This window comes from Heteronotia binoei, chromosome 9 (genome assembly GCF_032191835.1).
Source record: "Heteronotia binoei isolate CCM8104 ecotype False Entrance Well chromosome 9, APGP_CSIRO_Hbin_v1, whole genome shotgun sequence".
Lineage (NCBI taxonomy): Eukaryota > Metazoa > Chordata > Lepidosauria > Squamata > Gekkonidae > Heteronotia > Heteronotia binoei.
Genome location: NC_083231.1, coordinates 114,403,625 through 114,423,044, shown reverse-complemented (window position 1 = coordinate 114,423,044; position 19,420 = coordinate 114,403,625).

The window sequence follows — 19,420 nt, the reverse complement described above, 5'->3', positions numbered from 1 at the left end:
GCTCTGAGTCTCTGATTCAGAGAGAAGGGCGGGGTGTAAATTTGCAATTCTTCTTCTACTACTACTACTTGGCTTCTTATTCTGCAAAATTTAGCAGAGAATGAAATCATTCCATCGAATATACACTTCCAAGACTGGATTTATATCTGAGTATATGGTCACTAACAGTTTCTCTGTTGGGGTTATGTACTGACTTAATGCCTCTATTAGCAGTAGTATGGAACTTGCCTTCCCTTTACTATGTAGGTGTTTTCACTTCTTTTCTTTGCCCATTTTCCCCTATGATCGGCACCGGCTCATGGGCCCAAAACTGGAAGTGAGAGGGAGCAAAGTCTCCTATCGCATCGCGGGCCCTTCAAAGAAGTAGAAGCTGTGCCAGCCACATCGAAGCCAGTAAGGACCAACTCCCCCCTCTCTTGACCAGCTCTGTGCCAGCAGGTTGGGGGCCCCAAAATCAGCAGGAGGCTGGGAACCCTAACAACTACACAGACTGGAAATGATGTGAAGTGATGGGATTGCTTTACTTTGCTCTGTTAAGACCTCACCTGGAGTCTTGTGTTCAGTTTTGGGCACCACATTTTAAGAAGGATATAGACAAGCTGGAACGGGTCCAGAGGAGGGCGACGAAGATGGTGAGGGGTCTGGAGACCAGTCCTATGAGGAAAGTTTGAAGGAGCTGGGGATGTTTAGCCTGGCAAGGAGGTGACTGAGAGGCGATATGATCACCATCTTCAAGTCCTTGAAGGGCTGTCCTAGAGAGGATCAGGTGGAATTGTTTTCTGTGGCCCCAGAAGGTAGGACCAGAACCAATGGGTTGAAATTAAATCAGAAGCGTTTCCGGCTTAACATTAGGAAGAACTTCCTGACTGTTAGAGCGGTTCCTCAGTGGAACAGGCTTCTTCGGAAGGCGGTGGGCTCTCCTTCCTTGGAGGTTTTTAAACAGAGGCTGGATGGCCCTCTGACAGCAATGAGGATCCTGTGAATTTAGGGGGAGGTATTTGTGAGTTTCCTGCATTGTGCAGGGGGTTGGACTAGATTAGCGGTTCCCAACCACCGGGCCCCGGACAGATACCGATCCATGGCTCATCAGCAACTGGGTCGCCAGCTGAGCTGCCCGCCCCTGCAGTGCCCTACAGCATCCCCCCTCCCCCCGCTGTGCCACCTCCTTCTCCTTCTGTGTTTGTTATGTAAAGCCAGGGAAAGTGCCTTCCCAGCTCTTTAAAAGCTCACCTCCCTCCCACACAGCAGCAGCTGATCCGCGGGAGAAACCTGCAGCATCGGCGAGCGACTGCTGAACAAGCCGCGCTGCCCTTGCCTCTGGAAGCAAAGGCAGCGCTGCTTGTTTAGCAGATCGCTCACTGCTGCTGCCGGGAGTGGGGTGAGGGGAGGCGAGCCTTTGAAGAGCCGGGAAGTCGCTTCCCAAGGCTTAACATAATGAACACAGAGGGAGGAGGATGCAACACAACAGGAGGAGGTGAGGGGGGCGGCATGGGGGGGAGCCCAAATTCAGTTCCCCCACCCTGCCAGTCCCTTGTGCCAAAAAGGTTGGGGACCACTGGATTAGATGACCCTGGAAGGTCATCTAATCCAACTCTATGGTTCTATGATTCCAACTCTATGATTCTATGATTCTAAATCTTCAGATCCCGGAGAGCCCATCCGATGTCAGGGCACACTTCCAAACCGGAGCAATTAATCACATAAGCAGCCTTTTGACTCTCAGTCTGGATTGGGAAAGGAACTTGGTGAGAAATGAATAGAAAGACGCAGATTTCATTGGGCCGATTGGGGCCGTTCCTCTTGTGGGCCTCATTGTTAAGCCGCTGGTATATCGTCGGAAGAGGAAGATCATTTATGCTTTATGATGCCGTGAAAGATAAAAATCATAGTCCCCAGACTGTCTTCAGTTTTCCATTTACTGGAAAAATAAAGATTAGCAATGTACCAAGAAATGGATCTTTAGGGGTTCATCTCCCTCCCCTTTGAAATCATATGGCGTGAACTAGTGAATCATTACTTTTCAAACGGGGTCTTATTCCTTCATCCAACTGGCATCTTGTTGGTCTTAATTCAGACTTTTAATTAACTTCAAAGTAAAAAGTCCCCCAAGTTGCTGTATATCAGTCATATAACACAGGAACAGAATCTTGGACTCCATTGCTTATTTAATGACTTGTTCTGCTGATGGGTCGGAAGTTCTGCTTGTCTGTTTTACGTGTGAATTGGGTATCGGCAGGGGTGGAATTCTAGCAGGAGCTCCTTTGCATATTAGGCTGCACCCCCCTGATGCAGTCAGTCCTCCAAGAGCTGACAAAAAAGAGCCTTGTAAGCTCTTGGAGGATTGGCTACATTAGTGGGGTGTGGGCTAATATACAAAGGAGCTACTGGTAGAATTCCACCCCTGGGTGTCAGTAACAACACTTGCCCTTCCCTGGATGGCCCAGTCTAGTCCAATCTGGTCAGATCTCAGAAGCCAAGCAGGGTTAGCCCTGGTTAGTATTTGGATGGGAGACCACCAAGGAAGCCCAGGGTTGCCATGTGGAATGCAAGCAATGGCAAATCAGCTCTGAATGTCTCTTGCTTTGAAAATCCTACAGCTGGGCCTTGATGGTGTATTCCACCATCAAGATAACCATAACTGCATTTTTTTTAAAATGACTGTCTAATAGTCCTGCAGAGATTTGCATAACTATAGGACTGTGGGTCTCCCAGGACTTACTGACACCTGAATTAATTCCATCAATGTCCCACTTTGCTTGCTCTGCTTACTCTTACCTTAATCAAGCAACACTCAGTTCTATTCAACCAAGCCATTAGCTCTTCCTCTCTGGTACTTACAGACTTATCAAGCCACTCTCAAATAATTGTACAGCAAGGCATTGTTTTGGGATCATGCCAGCCCAGCCTGAGGGTCCAATTCCCCCTATAATTGTGGCAAACTGATCCACAGCATTGTGTATGTTCTTGGCTACATCCCCACTCAAAGGGTCCTCTCCTCTCCTCTCCTTCCCTTCCCTCTTCTTTTCTTGAAACTCTGGCCATTTTGCTACAGCTTCCTGGACCTCTACAAGATTTGTTCAATATTACTTTCCCCTGAAAAGCTTTCCCATTTCCAGCCTGCTTTTCCTCTTCATTAGTTTTTTGTGTGTGCTTTTTTAGTGTGTGTTTGCATGCATGCATGTGTACATTTTTGTCCATTTTTATTTTTTAAAATAAAAACCTTTCCAGTTGAATTTCTGCCTGTTTTATTGGAGAGTTTTCTTAAAGGGAAGATTCCAGCGGGGATTTGAACCAGGCTCTTCCAAGATCTTAGTCTGACACTCTAACTACTACACCCCACTGGCTGTAATAATACAACTGGTATCATGCTGGGATCCATGATTTTTTTTTTACATTGAAGAGGCTTATACCCCAAAATGTTGGGTACCTGTGATCTGAAATTTGTATCAGAGACATTTTCGCTGGAAATCTGCTAGTGTAGGGAGGGGAAGATAAAGTTAAAAATGAAATTTTGCCTAAGGATTTTACGGATGATTAACTTCTGTAAAAGGTAGCTGGCGAGATTTAAAAAGTGAAAAAGGTTACACAGATGGCAATCGACTTTTCCTTCTCAGGACAAGATAGGTTTAGCAATGCTAATACATTAATTCATTTCAAAATAATGATGCTACTCTCTTCCCTGTGAGCCTTTGGGTACATCATCAATCTGAACAAATAACACACTTTGCAAATATTTGACGTATTTGATCAAGTCAAAATTATTCTGTTGATACATTAGGACAGAAAGAAGATTGCTACAAAGAAACCCATTTGCCAGGAATACATTTTCTCTTCTCATCTAGCTTCCTTGTTGCAGAGGGAGAGTGGCTCAGTGGTAGAGCATCTGCTTGGGAAGCAGAAGGTCCCAGGTTCAATCCCCGGCATCTCCAACTAAAAAGGGTCCAGGCAAATAGGTGTGAAAAACCTCAGCTTGAGACCCTGGAGAGCCGCTGCCAGTCTGAGTAGACAATACTGACTTTGATGGACCAAGGGTCTGATTCAGTATAAGGCAGCTTCATATGTTCCTAGTTCTGGTAATGGCTCCATGATTTCTACAAATGTTAAGGGGTAAAGAAAAAAGAATCCCAAATAAATAATAGATCCAACATCACAGTCAAGAACCTCCAAGTCCCTGAAATATTTGTGAAATTCTACAGGGACAGCAAAGCGATATGGAACCTAACTGAAGGCTAACCAAAGCAAATACAGCCTTGATAATATAGTTAGCAAACAAGAAAGGCAAACTCAGAAAGAAAAAAATCAAAACAATAAGAGAGGACAATGAAGGAGAGAGAGATGGCCTTTTCCTTGGGAAAGTGTCATGTTACTGGGAATTATTAGAAAGAGAACTGAAAACAAATCAGCCAGTATCATAATACTATGGTGAGACCTCTTTTGGAATACTGAGTACACTTCTGGTCACCACATTACAAAAAAGATATTAAAGCAGTGAAAATGGTGCAGAAAAGGGCAACCAAAATGATTAAGGGGATGGGATGCTTTTCCTAAAGAAGAAAGGTTGAAGTGTTTGGGGCTCTTTAGCTTGGAGAAACAATGACTGAGGGATTTCAAAGATTCGTAGAGTTGGAAGGGACTTCCAGGGTCATTGAGTCCAACCCCTTGCATAATGCAGGAAATTCACAAGTACATCCCCCTAAGTTCACAGGATCAGCATTGTTTGCAGATGGCCATCTAGTCTTTGTTTAAAAAACTCCAAGGAAAGAGAGCCCATCACCTCCCGAGGAAGCCTGTTCCACTAAGAATCCTTTCTAATTGTCAGAAAGTTCTTCCTCATGTTGACCCGGAAACTTTTCTGATTTAATTTCAGCCTGTTGGCTCTGGTCCTACCTTCTGGGGCCACAGAAAACAATTCAGCACCATCCTCAATATGACAGCCCTTCAAGTACTTGAAGATGGTGATCATATCACCTCTCAGCCGCCTCCTCTCCAGGCTAAACACGCCCAGCTCTTTCAACCTTTCTTCATAGGACTTGGTCTCCAGACACCTCACCATCTTCATCGCCGTCCTCTGGATCCGTTCCAACTTGCCATGGTGATCATGACAGAAGTTTACAAAATTACACATGGGATAGAGAAGGGAGAGGAAGATATCCTTTTCTCCCTTTCTCTCAATATGAAAACTCGTGAGCATGCAATGAAATTAAGGAGCAGTAGGCTTAGGACAGAGAAAATAAAGTACTTTTTCAGCCAAATAGTAATTTAACACATGGGATTCGCTGCCACAGAAAGTGGTGGCAGCTACAAGCATAGATAGCTTCAAGAGGGGACTGGATGAACACATGGAGCAAAGGTCCATCAGTAGCTATTAAGGAAAGGAAAGTTCCCTGTGCAAACACCAGTCGTTTCCGACTCTGGGGTGACGTTGCTTTCACGTTTTCACGGCAGACTTTTTACAGGGTGGTTTGCCATTGCCTTCCTCAGTCATTTACACTTTCCCCCCAGCAAGCTGGGGACTCAATTTACTGATCTCGTAAGGATGGAAGGCTGAGTCAACCTGAGCTGGTACCTGGTACCAGCTTCCGCTGGGATCGAACTCAGGTCGTGAGCAGAGCTTAGGACTGCAGTGCTGCAGCTTTAACACTCTGCTATTAAACCACCCCGTAAAAAGTCTGCCAAGAAAACGTCATGATGTGACATCACTCCATGGGTCAGCAGCAATTTGGTGCTTGCACAGAGGACTACCTTTTCCTTTATATTAGCTATTAGCTACATGGAACACTCTGTCTGGGGCAATGACGCTCTGTCTTCTTGGTGCTTGGAAGGGAACAGTGGGAGGGCTTCTAGAGTTCTGGCCCTGCTGGTGGACATCCTGTGGGCACCTGGGGTTTGGCCGCTGTGTGACACAAAGCGTTGGATTGGATAAGCCATTGGCTTATCCATAGGCTTGCCAATCCCCAAGTCCCAGTGGGGGTTCTTCAGCTTTCCCAGGCTCCTTCCTGCCCCAGTCAGCTGGCCCCTGGGGGGTGGGGGGGAAGCCCCACCCCCAGAAGACCATGTGCCTTTTTACCTCCAGAGGCTTCAGTCTCCGATTGAAAGGCTTGCTCTTGGGATGGTGTGTCTGTGTTACTTTGAAGAAGTTGGCAGCAACTCATGAGTAGAAAGGCCAATCCCTCACTTCAGAGTCGCCTGAAATGGGGTGGGGGGGGGAGGGAAATGTCTGCTGAGCACTTAATTATTCCCTATGTGATCGATTCTCGTAGGGTATAATGGGGAATTGATCTGGAGGTTTCAAGGTCTCTGGGGGAGCTGTATTTTGAGGTAGAGGCACCAAATTTTCAGTATAGTATCTAGTGCCTCTCCCCAAAGTACCCCCCATGTTTCAAAACGATTGGACCAGGGGGTCCAATTCTATGAGCCCCAAAAGAAGGTGCCCCTATCCATTAATTCCTATGGAAGGAAGACATTAAAAAGGTGTGTTGTCCCTTTAAATGTGATGGCCAGAACTCCCTTGGAGTTCAATTATGCTTGTCACACCCTTGTTACTGGCTCCTCCCCAATGTCTCCTGGCTCCACCCCCAAAATCTCCTGGCTCCACCCCCAAAGTCCCCGGATATTTCTTAAATTGGACTTGGCAACCCTACTTATCCAACATGCAGAGGCGTCACTAGGGTGGGTTGCACCCTCGGGCCAAGTGTGCCCTGCTGGCTGTGCAAAAGCGTGGGAAGGCAGGAAGCCCCTCTCCCTCCCCGCCCGTGTTTTGGAGGGAGCTGCGCCGTCTCCGCCTTGCGCAAGCGTCGACGGCCGCCTCTAGTTGCTGCCCACCCGGAGCCCGCGCCTGGGGCAGAGTGGGCGGATGTGCCCCGGTCTGTAGACGCCGCGAAGCCCCCTTCCCTTCACAGGCCCGCCAGCACCTGGGAGGAGCCGCCCGCCAGCCAACCACCATGCGTCAGGCCTTGACTCAGCCACATCCCAGTGCCATCCCCCTCTCCTCCGACTCCATGGGTGACTCACTGCTCCAGGCGCAGGCTCCGGGCGGGCAGCAACTAGAGGCGGCCGTCGACGCTTGCGCAAGGCGGAGAGGGGGGCCAATGAGAATGCTCTGGGGGAGGGCCGATGGCCCCCTTGGCCCCACCCCAGTGACGCCGCTGCCAACATGGCTTCTCTTATGTTCTTATGTACTGGAGGGAATTTGGTCAACAACTGGACAATATATAGGAGGGCATAATCATTCGAGTTGGCAGGCTGCAGTCAGAAACCCATGGAGTTTCCCCCCAGAATGCTATTTTCCCATGTCACTTCTAGTTAATACTTGAGGTGATATAAGGGCATTGGCTCAATACCAGTGTATCAGGACTTTCCACTTCCCCCCAGTTCCTCCTGCAAGTGCCCAAGGCACTACCAGCAGAGTTTTTCTTATAGTAGGAACTCCTCTGCCTATTAGGCCACACCCCCTGATGTAGCCAATCCTCCAAGAGCTTACGTTAGGCCCTGTACTAAGAGCCCTGTAAGCTCTTGGAGGATTGGCTACATCAGGCAGTGTGGCCTAATATGCGAAGGAGTTCCTGCTAGAAGAAAAGCTCTGAGCAGCAGGCATTGAAGGGGATTGCCAGTTTGCCTCCCAACACAGCAGGGGTTAAGCTGTCTCCCAAACTTACCTCATGAAAGCAACTTTACAAAGAGTTTTAAAAACAGAGTTTAGAATGGATACATATAAAATAGTTAAAATGCATACAAAGCAAGGAAAAAAGGCTCATTGAGGGAATGACGAATGAAACGAAAAATTTTGTTTATTTTATAAGTGACTTTTTGATGAGCTAAACAAATATGAAATATTATTAAAACACGAAATATTAAGAATGTTATCTTTTGCATAGTCTTTATTTCAACACAGTTATTTTGTAATTATATACATGTGCAGTTAACTATGTTTTATTTTTATTATATGATTGATCAGACGGGAAAAATGAAAACATATGAGGAAATGGTAGAATATTTCGAATAGTTCTTTATCATGGCTTCCTAAGCTACCCTTAAAACATGCTTAAAACATGAGCACTCATTGGTCTTAAAGGTGCTTTCTTTGTATTTATCCCATGGGATCCAGGGAGCTGGGCAAAGGAAGCTCTGGCTCTTTCCTTCCTTCTCCTGGGGATGAGCCTCAGCCAATAGATGGAAGAGAGGCTTGGCTCAGTAGCTCTGCTGTGCAATTGAGAGAGCCTGGGAAAACCAGATGTGCCTCACCGCTTCCTCCCCAAGGGAGGAGCCTCAGTCAATGGAGAAAATAGAGGTTTTGCTCTGTAGCACCTGTGCAATTGAACAAGCCTTGCAAAGCAAGCTGTGATGCAGAAAGAAACAAGATATAGGGAGAAGGAAGCAGACAACAACCAGTTGCTTGAGGGCCTGATAGGAGCCCTCCGGGGGCCTAATTCGGCCCCCAGACCTCATGTTTGACACCCCTGTTCTAGAACTTTGGATCCATGACTCAGAGGGCACTCTCCCTGGCTGCCACCTGCCTGTCCTCAGAAGGCAGGAGCTACTATAGCAGGGCTTCCGAAGATGATCACAGTGGTTTGAAACCATCCTTCAGGTATGTTGGTCCCAAACCATATGGGGCTTTGACCCCAGAATAGGGTTGCCAAGTCCCTCACTGCCTCCAGTGGGGAATTTTTTTGTGCATGCTATGCGCGCCTGGCACAATGATGTCACTCGCAAGTAACGTCATGAGGCCGTCGGCATTGTGTGCCAGCTGCTCTAGGAGCTTCTGAGGAAACTTTATGGTTTTCCTGCATGGTCTAGCAATTTGGGAGGGAAACCATAGAGTTTCCCTCCCAAATTGCTAGAGCGTCTGGAGAAACCATAGAGTTTTCCAGGAAGCTCCTAATGTGCCTGGCACGTGACATTGACGGTGCAATGATGTCACTTGCGAGCGATGTCATCATGCTGGCGATGACGTTGGGGACCTCTGGAGCGAGAGAACCCCCACCCTACCTGGGAAGTTGCCAGCCTTAGCCCTAGAAACATATTGGAAGACAGTGTAGGTGGACCAACGTGGAAGTTATATGGTCCCTAGGAAGTGATATGGTCCCATGGCTGCAGTGTTCTCTCTCTCTGTAAAGTACTGGGGTCGGCGCAGTAAGAGACCAGAGTCGGAGAGTGATTTCAGCAAGCTTTACTTCAGGAACACACACACACAGACTGAGCTCTGTTCAAACTTCCCGCTCCTTTATACAATTCTTGCCCCCTTCTGATTGGTCCTTAACTATCTACAAGGATTGGCTATTTACAGGGCCCTAAGGGCCTATCAGGGTACAGTATGAGCCTGGATGTTGATTGGCTACTTATGTTTCAATCCTTCCCCTGATTGGGCATGCTTAGGCCTTCTCTGGAACCCTGGTGTGGAGTTCAAGCTCTGGCTTGTTCGGCTTCCCTCCAAAAGTAACAGTTCCCTCCAAAAGTAACAGTTCTCCCATTTGAGCCTAGGACACAACACTCTCTCTCAAAAAACAGCTCTGCATTAGTAGTAACATCAGTAGTAAACTTGATTAGAATGACTGAAAGACTGCTGTTTCTTCTGGAGCATGGAGAATGCGTGTGAAACACTGGGATTTTCAAACAGTCATGTCTTCTTCACTGGTTATACAATCTTGTCAAGGGAAAGACTGAAAACAACGTGTGGGTTTGGGGTTTTTTTGGAATTTTTGTACGTGCCCTTTTAATTCAAGAAGCCACTTCGTATGTCAGCTTGGGATTTTTGAAGCTATCCATGTGGCAAAGTCTTCTCATAATATTAGCATATATTGTGTGGGCTTAGCTGTTAACACATGTCAGGGGGAGATGTAATTAATTAGTGTAGAGTCAGATCAAAGTAGCAGGTTTACACAGCTGTTACAAACAGATGCTACGGTCCTCTGACATTCATCATGACTCTACCGGATAGCCAGGTAGGCTCGACTCAGAGTGACAAATGGTTCAAGTGCTGTGAGGCAGTTACCACAACAGGGGGACGCCGTATTTCTCTCAGAAAGCCAGCTCACATCTCGAATGGCTGCGTCGTGCGTCTGTGGCTGCCCCCTCCCCGGTGGAATGGAGCACGGGACCCTGATCGGGGGAACTGCTAGGCTATGGGTCTCCACAGGGGTTGTTTTGTAGAAAAATAGGTGGCAGAGCTCATTAGCATAACCCATTAGCATATGCCCTCCCCGCCAGCCAAAAGCAACCCAAGGCAAGAGAGGAGAGTCCTGGGTGAGCGAGGCCTGCTTGGGCTGGCTAGAGATCCAGCCAGCCCAAGCAGGCTTTGCTCACCTGGGGCTCTCCATGGCCATCCCCCCCCCCCCGACACACATATTCAAAAGGCCAGCAAACCACTCACCACCCAAAATCAAATAATAAGTTTAGAAAGGGTGGTGCGGGCTTCTCCAGGGGTTAATGAGGGCTGCTGGGAGCGTGGCAAAGCCCCCGGGGGACCTCTGTGCTAGGCCATTGGCTGTATTATGAGAGGCGGACAATGAGGAACAGGGGTTTGAGCAGCTAAGATGATCTTGAGGTCACTCTGCCAGCTTTCTGCAAGTTGGCCTTTCTTCACTTAGGAATAATGTGGGACTACCTGGCTGTTATTAAAGGGCCAAACAGGAATTTCCCAAGCTTTCCTTAACTTGGAAATGAAGAGGAACTTTTTTTTTAAAAAAAGAAACATGGTTCCAGGTAGGATCTCCACCCTCCAGATGGGACCTAGAGATTCCCTGTAATTGCCAGACTTCAGAGATCAGTTCCCCTGGAGAAAATGGCTGCTTTGGAGAATGGAGTCCATGGCATTTAACATCAGGAGGTCCCACTCCCCCCAGGCTCTGCCTCCAAAGCTCTAGGGTTTTCCCAACTCAGAGTTGGCAGCCCTACTTCCAAGGTTAGAGAGCCAGTTTGGTGTAGTGGTTAAGTGTGCGGACACTTATCTGGGAGAACCAGGTTTGAATCCCCATTCCTCCACTTGCAGCTGCTGGAATGGCCTTGGGTCAGCCGTAGCTCTGGCAGAGTTGTCCTTGAATGGGCAGCTGCTGTGAGAGCCCTCTCCAGCCCCACCCACCTCACAGGGTGTCTGTTGTGGGGGAGGAAGGTAAAGGAGATTGTGAGCTGCTCTGAGACTCTTCAGAGTGGAGGGTGTGATATAAATCCAATATCTTCATCTACCTCACAGGGTGTCTGTTGTGGGGGAGGAAGGGAAAGGAGATTGTGAGCCGCTCTGAGACTCTTCTGAGTGGAGGGCGGGATATAAATCCAATATCTTCTTCTTCTTAAGTGCCATGTGGTCTGCTCTGGAGACTAGTTACATCCTAACTGTATTAGTAAGATAGGGTTGCCAATCCCCAGGTGGGGGGCAGGGGATTCCCCCATTTTGGAGGCCCTCTCCCCACTTGAGGGTCATCAGAAAGTGGGGGGAGGAGGGAATGTCTGCTGGGCACTCCATTATTCCCTATGGAGACTGATTCCCATAGGCCAGGGGTGGCCAATGGTAGCTCTCCAGATTTTTTTTTTTGCCTACAACTCCCATCAGCCCCAGCCAGCATGGCCAATGGCTGGGGCTGATGGGAGTTGTAGGCAAAAAACATCTGGAAAGCTACAGTTGGCCACCCCTGCCATAGGCTATGATGGAAACGCTGGGCACTCCATTATTCCCTCTGGAGACTGATTCCCGTAGGGTATAATGGAAAATTTATCCATGGGTATCTTGGGTTCTGGGGAGGCTGTTTTTTGAGGTAGAGGCACCAAATTTTAAGCATAGCATCTGGTGCGTCTCCTTTAAGAACCCCCAAATTTCAAAAAAGATTGGACCAGGGGGGTCCAATTCTATGAGCCCCAAAAGAAGGTGCCCCTATCCTTCATTATTCCAAATGGAGGGAAGGCATTTAAAAGGAGCGTAGTCCCTTTAAATGTGATGGCCAGAACTCCATTTTACGTTCAGTCAAGCTTGTCACACCCTTGCTCCACCCCCAAAGTCCCCAGATATTTCCTGAGTCGGACCTGGCAACCCTATTGCTACTGTATAGGTAGGCTGATTTTGAATGCACTCAAAGGCACCTAAGGTTGAGGGGCTGTTGACAAAGTAGTCCACTGTAGACTTAAGAACAAGAAAGAAAAAAAAGTTAGTCAGTCGGGTTAGAACGGATAAAAGGAGGTACTTCTTCACCCAAAGGGTGATTAACATGTGGAATTCACTGCCACAGGAGGTGGTGGTGGCTACAAGCATAGCCAGCTTCAAGAGGGGGTTAGATGAAAATATGGAGCAGAGGTCCATCAGTGGCTATTAGCCACAGTGTGTGTGTGTGTGTATATCAATTTTTGGCCACTGTGTGATACAGAGTGTTGGACTGGATGGGCCATTGGCCTGATCCAACATGGCTTCTCTTATGTTCTTAGTTAATACAAATCAGGTAGAATAAAACCCTGTGATTTTTCAGCGGCCTTTTCGTGACAGCTCAGGAATGAAATGATATTTCTTGCTAGGAATGAAGGATAGGAGTCGGGATAGCTTCCCAACTGGTTTGGGGAACATGTCTCCAAAAGGCGGTGTGGATACTTAAAAGCCATTGAAAAATGTATTTTTTAAAAGCTCCTTCTGCAGAAAAGCTAAATGTGGATGGAAAGGTGTAAATACATGCAGTGTTAACTTGTCAGACTCTATTTACTGCATTCAGAGCATGAAATGCATACATTACTTGACTCCAAACACATCAATTTGCACTAAGAACGTACAAGAACATTGATTTTTTTTTTTTGGTACTTATGGGTTTCATGCATGGCCAAGAGGTTAATTTTCTTCCCAGCTAATTGTTATGGCAAGCCCCATAATTCTGCCAGATTCTTTTTGTTCGGCTTTAATATTTTTGAAATTAGTTTTTAAAGCATACATGTGCTTGGGGGGCAGGGGGGAGAGAAGGTGACCAGCTTTTCATGTAAAGCATAGTGTGGAGAACAGGGCTGGCCGTAGACGGTCTGAAAGAAGAAGACCGCAGATTTATAACCCACCCTTCTCTCTGAATCAGGGTCTCAGAGCTTACAATCTCCTTCATCTCTTTCCCCCACAACAGACACCCTGTGAGGCGGGTGGGGCTGAGAGAGCTCTCTCAGAAGCTGCCCTTTCAAGGACAACCTCTGCCAGAGCTATGGCTGACCCAAGGCCATTCCAGTAGCAGCAAGTGGAAGAGCGGGGAATCAAACCCGGTTCTCCCAGATAAGAGTCCGCACACTTAACCACTACACCACACTGGAACCCTAGGCAAGGCTAACTGTCTGGAACCCTAGGCAAGGATAACCTTACACTGATAATATCACCAAATCACGTGGGGGGTGACCAGTTTGGCGCACCCAGAAGGCCGTCACCCTAGGCAATTGCCTAGTTTGCCTAGTAGGAGGGCTGGCCCAGTCCATGGTTATTTAATATGGGCACAAACAGGATACATAAACTCACCCCTACGAACCTTGTCCCCAAGGATTGTTTCTTGGAGCACTATGCTGTCTACTAGAGATGGGCACAAACCTATGTTCAAGCTAAATATCTAGGGTTGCCAAGTCCCCTGCTTCCCGGAGTGGGGGACTTTCACGTGCGCGAAATTGTACCATAGAGTTTTCCCTCCCGGATGGCTAGAGTGTCCGGAAAAACCATAGAGTTTTCCCGGAAACGCCTAGAGCAGTCGCTGTGCTCTGGCACGATGACATCACTTCTGGGGGATGTCATCATGCTGGCGACTTAGGGGGAGGTTCCCCCCGCTTGCCCAATGTGGGGGCTTGGCAGCCGTATGCATATCGCCTGGTTCATGGTTCATGAGCTAAGGGTCAAGCAATTAAACCTGCAATGAACCTCCAGCGAAGCTCCATGTTTTTCATGGAGGTTCATGCTGACGGTTCATGCTCACATGAAACCCAAGGGATGAATTCACCCACTTCTGGGTGAACTCACTGCTTGGACTTCACTCGTGCACAAACCACTGACAGGAAATGAACCGGTTCGCTGAACAAGAAAGCTTGCAAAGGTTCAGGATTCATGCGGCTCTGTGAACCACTTATTGAACCGAACCTTGATTTTTCCAGCTCTAGCCCATCCTTACTGTCTGCTGTCGTTATTAGCAGCTCTCCAAGGTCTCAGTCTGAGAAGGATCTTTCTCAGCCTTTGCTCCTTGAGCCATTTGTTAGGCATTGGGCTTGAGCCCTTCTACACGCAAAGCATCACCTCTTTTGCGGCCCCTCCCTGTGTACCACTTAAATATATAGAATCAATTTTTTAACCTTTCCTATTCAATTTAATCGTTCGTCATGTGGAAGCATTCGATGCATTTGGGCTTCTTTCTTCCCTCTTAAAAATGATTTGATGTGGAAATTAAATTCTCCAGAGGTAAGTAGATTATAATAGATCCCTGTTCTTAGGCCTCTGCCTGCGGATGCCAGCGTGATTTAGAATAATTCCCACCTTCTGAGCCCAAGAATTACATGTCATTTTCCTCTTTTACTTAATGAGATTAGGAAGCTTCTTCAGCGGTTCCTTTCAGAGTGATATTTTGGAGCAGATTGCTTCAGCGGGGAGACTTGTACTTTAGGTTTACCGGGGCAATTTTTGTCTTAGTGGGTTGATTTCAGAAATAAGTCAAAATTGGTTCAATGAGGCTGGCACCTAAATATATATGTATGTATCCACAGAAGTGTATTCTTCATCTGCATTTCAGAAGCTTCTGCTAAAGCCAAAGTGGTTTCTTAAGATCTCCTCTGGGGAAGGTGGCTTGGTGCTTACAGACAAACACAGGGGTGACCGAACTTGGGAGCCACAAGCAGTTCTTTCACACGTACTGTGTGGCTCTCGGAGGTCGAGGGGGAATTTAATGCAGTCTGCCTCTGAGCACTGACCCATAGATATGGGACTATTTCTGCTGTGTGTGAAGCAGGGAAGGAGGGGGGAATTGGCAGGCTTGCAAGCTCTTCTCCATCACAGAAGTTGCCTGGAGACCTAAAGCGGGGACAAGAGCCAAGGGAATCACTGGAAGGAAGGATGGAATTAAAGAGGGTGATGTAGGATTCCTCAGTTTTAATGCTCTTATAGGAGCTGTATTTACTAATCTTGGTGTCAAGGCAAAGAAAGATGCACAATGATGCAAATGGTGGTATATGTGTGTTTCCTTCTCCCACTGCCTTGAAAAGCCTACAGGATTTGCAAAAAACCCCCAAAAATTCCATAATCTTTCCCATTGCTGGTCTTATGGGGACTGTTATTCCCAGGTTTTATTGTTGAAAATGTCTCCTTCTAGCATGACTGTGTTGTAAAGTGCAAACACCTGATGTTTATTCTCTGTGGCGTTTACGTTTAGTAAGTTTGGCCACCTCTGGACTAACAGAAGAAGTGAGCAATGCCTTACCAAAGCTCATTATCCCCTGCCACAAATTTTGTTACCCTTTAAGGTGCTACTGGATTCTTGCTCTTTTCTATTGCTACAAACCGACTAACAAAGCTACCTATCTTGATCTAACTCTGATATGGGAATGATGTGACCTGGATAGATGAGGCTAGCCCGATCTTGTTAGATGTCCAAAGCTAATCAGAATCAGCTCTGATTAGTATTTGAATGGCATATCACCAAGGAAGGCCATGGTTGCAGAGAGACAGGTAATGGCAAGCCACCTCTGATTGTCTTCACCTTGACCTGGATGGCTAAAACAAGCTTGATCTCATCAGATCTTGAAAACTAAGCAAGGTTGGCCATGGTTAGTACCTAGATGAGAGACCACTAAGGAAGTCCTGGGTTACCACTCAGAGGAAGGCAATGGCATATGAACATATGAAGCTGCCTTATACTGAATCAGACCCTCGATCCATCAAAGTCAGTATTGTCTACTCAGACTGGCAGCGGCTCTCCAAGGTCTCAAGCGGAGATTTTTCAAGCCTACTTGCCTGGACCCTTTTGGGTTGGAGATGCTGGGGACTGAACCTGGGACATTCTGCTTACCAAACAGATGCTCTACCACTGAGCCACCATCCCTCCCCCAATCCACTTCTGTCAACCTCTGACCATGATAAGCCTATAGGATTTGCCAAAAGTCAGCTGTGACTTGATGGCACTTGCCATCACCATTGTGAATCCTGCTGGTATGGTATACATTTTCCTCTAATCTCCTGCCCTATGTTGCATTCCATTTTGCTAAGCCAAATGGTTCAGTAAACATCCATAAACCCACTGGGAATGTCATCATAGGTTACTTTTGGACCTCCAGAAGAACTTAACAGTTTCGAGGACAGCAGTGCCATTCTAAACAAAGTTTGGGGGGGGGGAAGGGCTGTGACTTAATAGAGGAGGACAGGGCTTTTTTTTGTAGAAAAAGCCCAGCAAGAACTCATTTGCATATTAGGCCAATCCCCTGTCACCATTGTTACACACAGGGCTTTTTTTTTTTGAAGAAAAAGCCCAGCAGGAACTTTTTTGCATATTAGGCCACAACTCCTGATGTCACCATTGTTACACACAGGGCTTTTTTTGGTAGAAAAAGCCCAGCAGGAACTCCTTTGCATATTAGGCCACATCCCCTGATGTCACCATTGTTACACACAGGGCTTTTTTTTTGTAGAAAAAGCCCAGCAGGAATTCATTTGCATATTAGGCCACAACTCCTGATGTCACCATTGTTACACACAGGGCTTTTTTTTTGTAGAAAAAGCCCAGCAGGAATTCATTTGCATATTAGGCCACATCCCCTGATGTCACCATTGTTACACACAGGGCTTTTTTTTTTTGTAGAAAAAGCCCAGCAGGAACTCTTTTGCATATTAGGCCATGCCACCTGGTACCAAGCCAGGCGGAAATGCATTCCTGTGCATTCCTACTCAAAAAAAGGCCTGGGGGAAGGGCTGTGGATTTGTGGAGGAGCCTCTGCTTTGCATGCAGAAGGTCCCAAGGTCAGTCTCCAGCATCTCAGGTTAAAAAAGGATCAAGTAGTAGATGCTGTGAAATACATCAACCTGAGACCTTAGAGAGCCACTGCCATTCAGAATAGACAAGACTTACCTTGATGGACCCAGGGACTGATTCTGTACAGGGCAGCTTCATGTGTGTTCAAAGTCATCTTTTGCATATTAGGCCACACCCCTGACGGGGCCAATCCTCCAAGAGCTTCCAGGGCTCTTAGTCCAGGGCCTACTGTCAGCTCCAGGAGGATTGGCTGCATCAGGGGTGTGTGGCCTAATATGCAAAGGAGGTCCTGCTAGAATTCCTTACAGGGCTCTTTGTACAGCGCTTGCTGCAAGCTCCAGGAGGATTGGCTACATCAGGGGTGTGTGGCCTAATATGCAAAGGAGGTCCTGCTAGAATTCCTTACAGGGCTCTTTGTACAGGGCCTGCTGTAAGCTCCAGGAGGATTGGCTACATCAGGGGTGTGTGGCCTAATATGCAAAGGAGGTCCTGCTAGAATTCCTTACAGGGCTCTTCGTACAGGGCCTGCTGTAAGCTCAAGGAGGATTGGCTCCATCAGGGGTGTGTGGCCTAATATGCAAAGGAGGTCCTGCTAGAATTCCTTACAGGGCTCTTTGTACAGGGCCTGCTGTAAGCTCCAGGAGGATTGGCTACATCAGGGGTGTGTGGCCTAATATGCAAAGGAGGTCCTGCTAGAATTCCTTACAGGGCTCTTCGTACAGGGCCTGCTGTAAGCTCCAGGAGGATTGGCTCCATCAGGGGTGTGTGGCCTAATATGCAAAGGAGGTCCTGCTAAAATTCCTTACAGGGCTCTTCGTACAGGGCCTGCTGTAAGCTCCAGGAGGATTGGCTACATCAGGGGGTGTGGCCTAATATGCAAAGGAGCTCCTGCAACAAAAAAAACCCTGTCCTCTTCCATGTTCATTGACCCCGTGCTACTTGTCTATACGGAGACCAATGTTCCCTCTAAGCTGCAGAGACTTGTGAGCAAAAATTCTACTTTGCGAGCTACCAGCATTAAAGCTGTGAGCTACTGCATCAATTAGTTTGCTTTGGGGTCATTTTTCCTGAGCTAAGACAAAAAATGTGTGAGCTGGAGGCTAAAAATCTGTGAGCTAACTCACACTAATTCAGCTTAGGGGGAACATTGATGGAAACCTGTATGATACGCAATGTTTTTCAGTGGAAACACCACTTCCAAATCTGTGCTGGGATTTCTGACTTCTTTACCGGCTTCTGTTTCTTTGTCTTCCACAGTAGCCTGATAGGTTGACATTTGCCAGAAATGACACTCAACGATAAACCAAGCCATGATTTTCCATCAGAAGAAAAGAACAGTTTGATTCTCTTAGAGAACCTATGCCCAACATTCAATAATGTGAAAAGTTACCCCTCCTCACCCCGAAAAAGCTATTGTGCAATATTTCTCTATGGTGTAATTGGAACCAGAAAGGCACTCCGTTAAAAGCACATTTGTTCATTACATCCATCAGATAATGGCAATTAAATAGCCTCATTTCGGTGGTCAATTCAGCTTTGAATTGGCCGCTGCCCACATAGCATGCTACATTAATGGCATGCAGAATGCTTTCTAAAGAATGTTCTGAGGAGGTAAGGAGGCAGAGTTCTCATATCGCTTGTGAGAGAATGCCAAGATTTGGGCACTATCCTAGGTCCAGCTGAGATGAGAGCCAGTTTGGTGTAGCGGTTGAGTGCGTGAACTCTAAACTGGGAGAACCGGGTTTGATTCCCCACTCCTTCACATGTAACTGCTAGAGTGATCTTGGGTCAGGCACAGTTCTTGAAAGAGCTGCTCTCTCAAGAGCAGTTCTCTCAGAGCTCTCTCAGACCCACCTACCTCACAGAGTGTCTGTTGTGGGGAGAGGAAGGGAAAGGAGATTGTAAGCAGTTCTGAGACTCCATGTAAACTCTGAGACTCCAAGTAAAGGGTGGGGTATAAATCCAATCTCCTCCTCTTCTTTTTCTTTGGAAAGGAATGGTGGCTCAGTGGTAGACTATCTCAGTGGTAAGCAGAAGGTCCCAGGTTCAATCCCTGGCATCTCCAACTGAAAAGGGTCCAGGCAAGTAGGCATGAAAAACCTCAACTTGAGACCCTGGAGAGCAGGGGAGGGACGGTGGCTCAGTGGTAGAGCATCTGCTTGGTAAGCAGAAGGTCCCAGGTCCAATCCCTGGCATCTCCAACTGAAAAGGGTCCAGGCTAGTAGGCATGAAAAACCTCAGCTGGAGACCCTGGAGAGCAGGGGAGGGATGGTGGCTCAGTGGTAGAGCATCTGCTTGGTAAGCAGAAGGTCCCAGGTCCAATCCCCGGCATCTCCAACTGAAAAGGGTCCAGGCTAGTAGGCATGAAAAACCTCAGTTGGAGACCCTGGAGAGCCACTGCCAGTCTGAGTTGACAATACTGACTTTGATGGACTGAGGGTCTGATTCAGTATATGGCAGCTTCATATGTTCATATCCCCTCC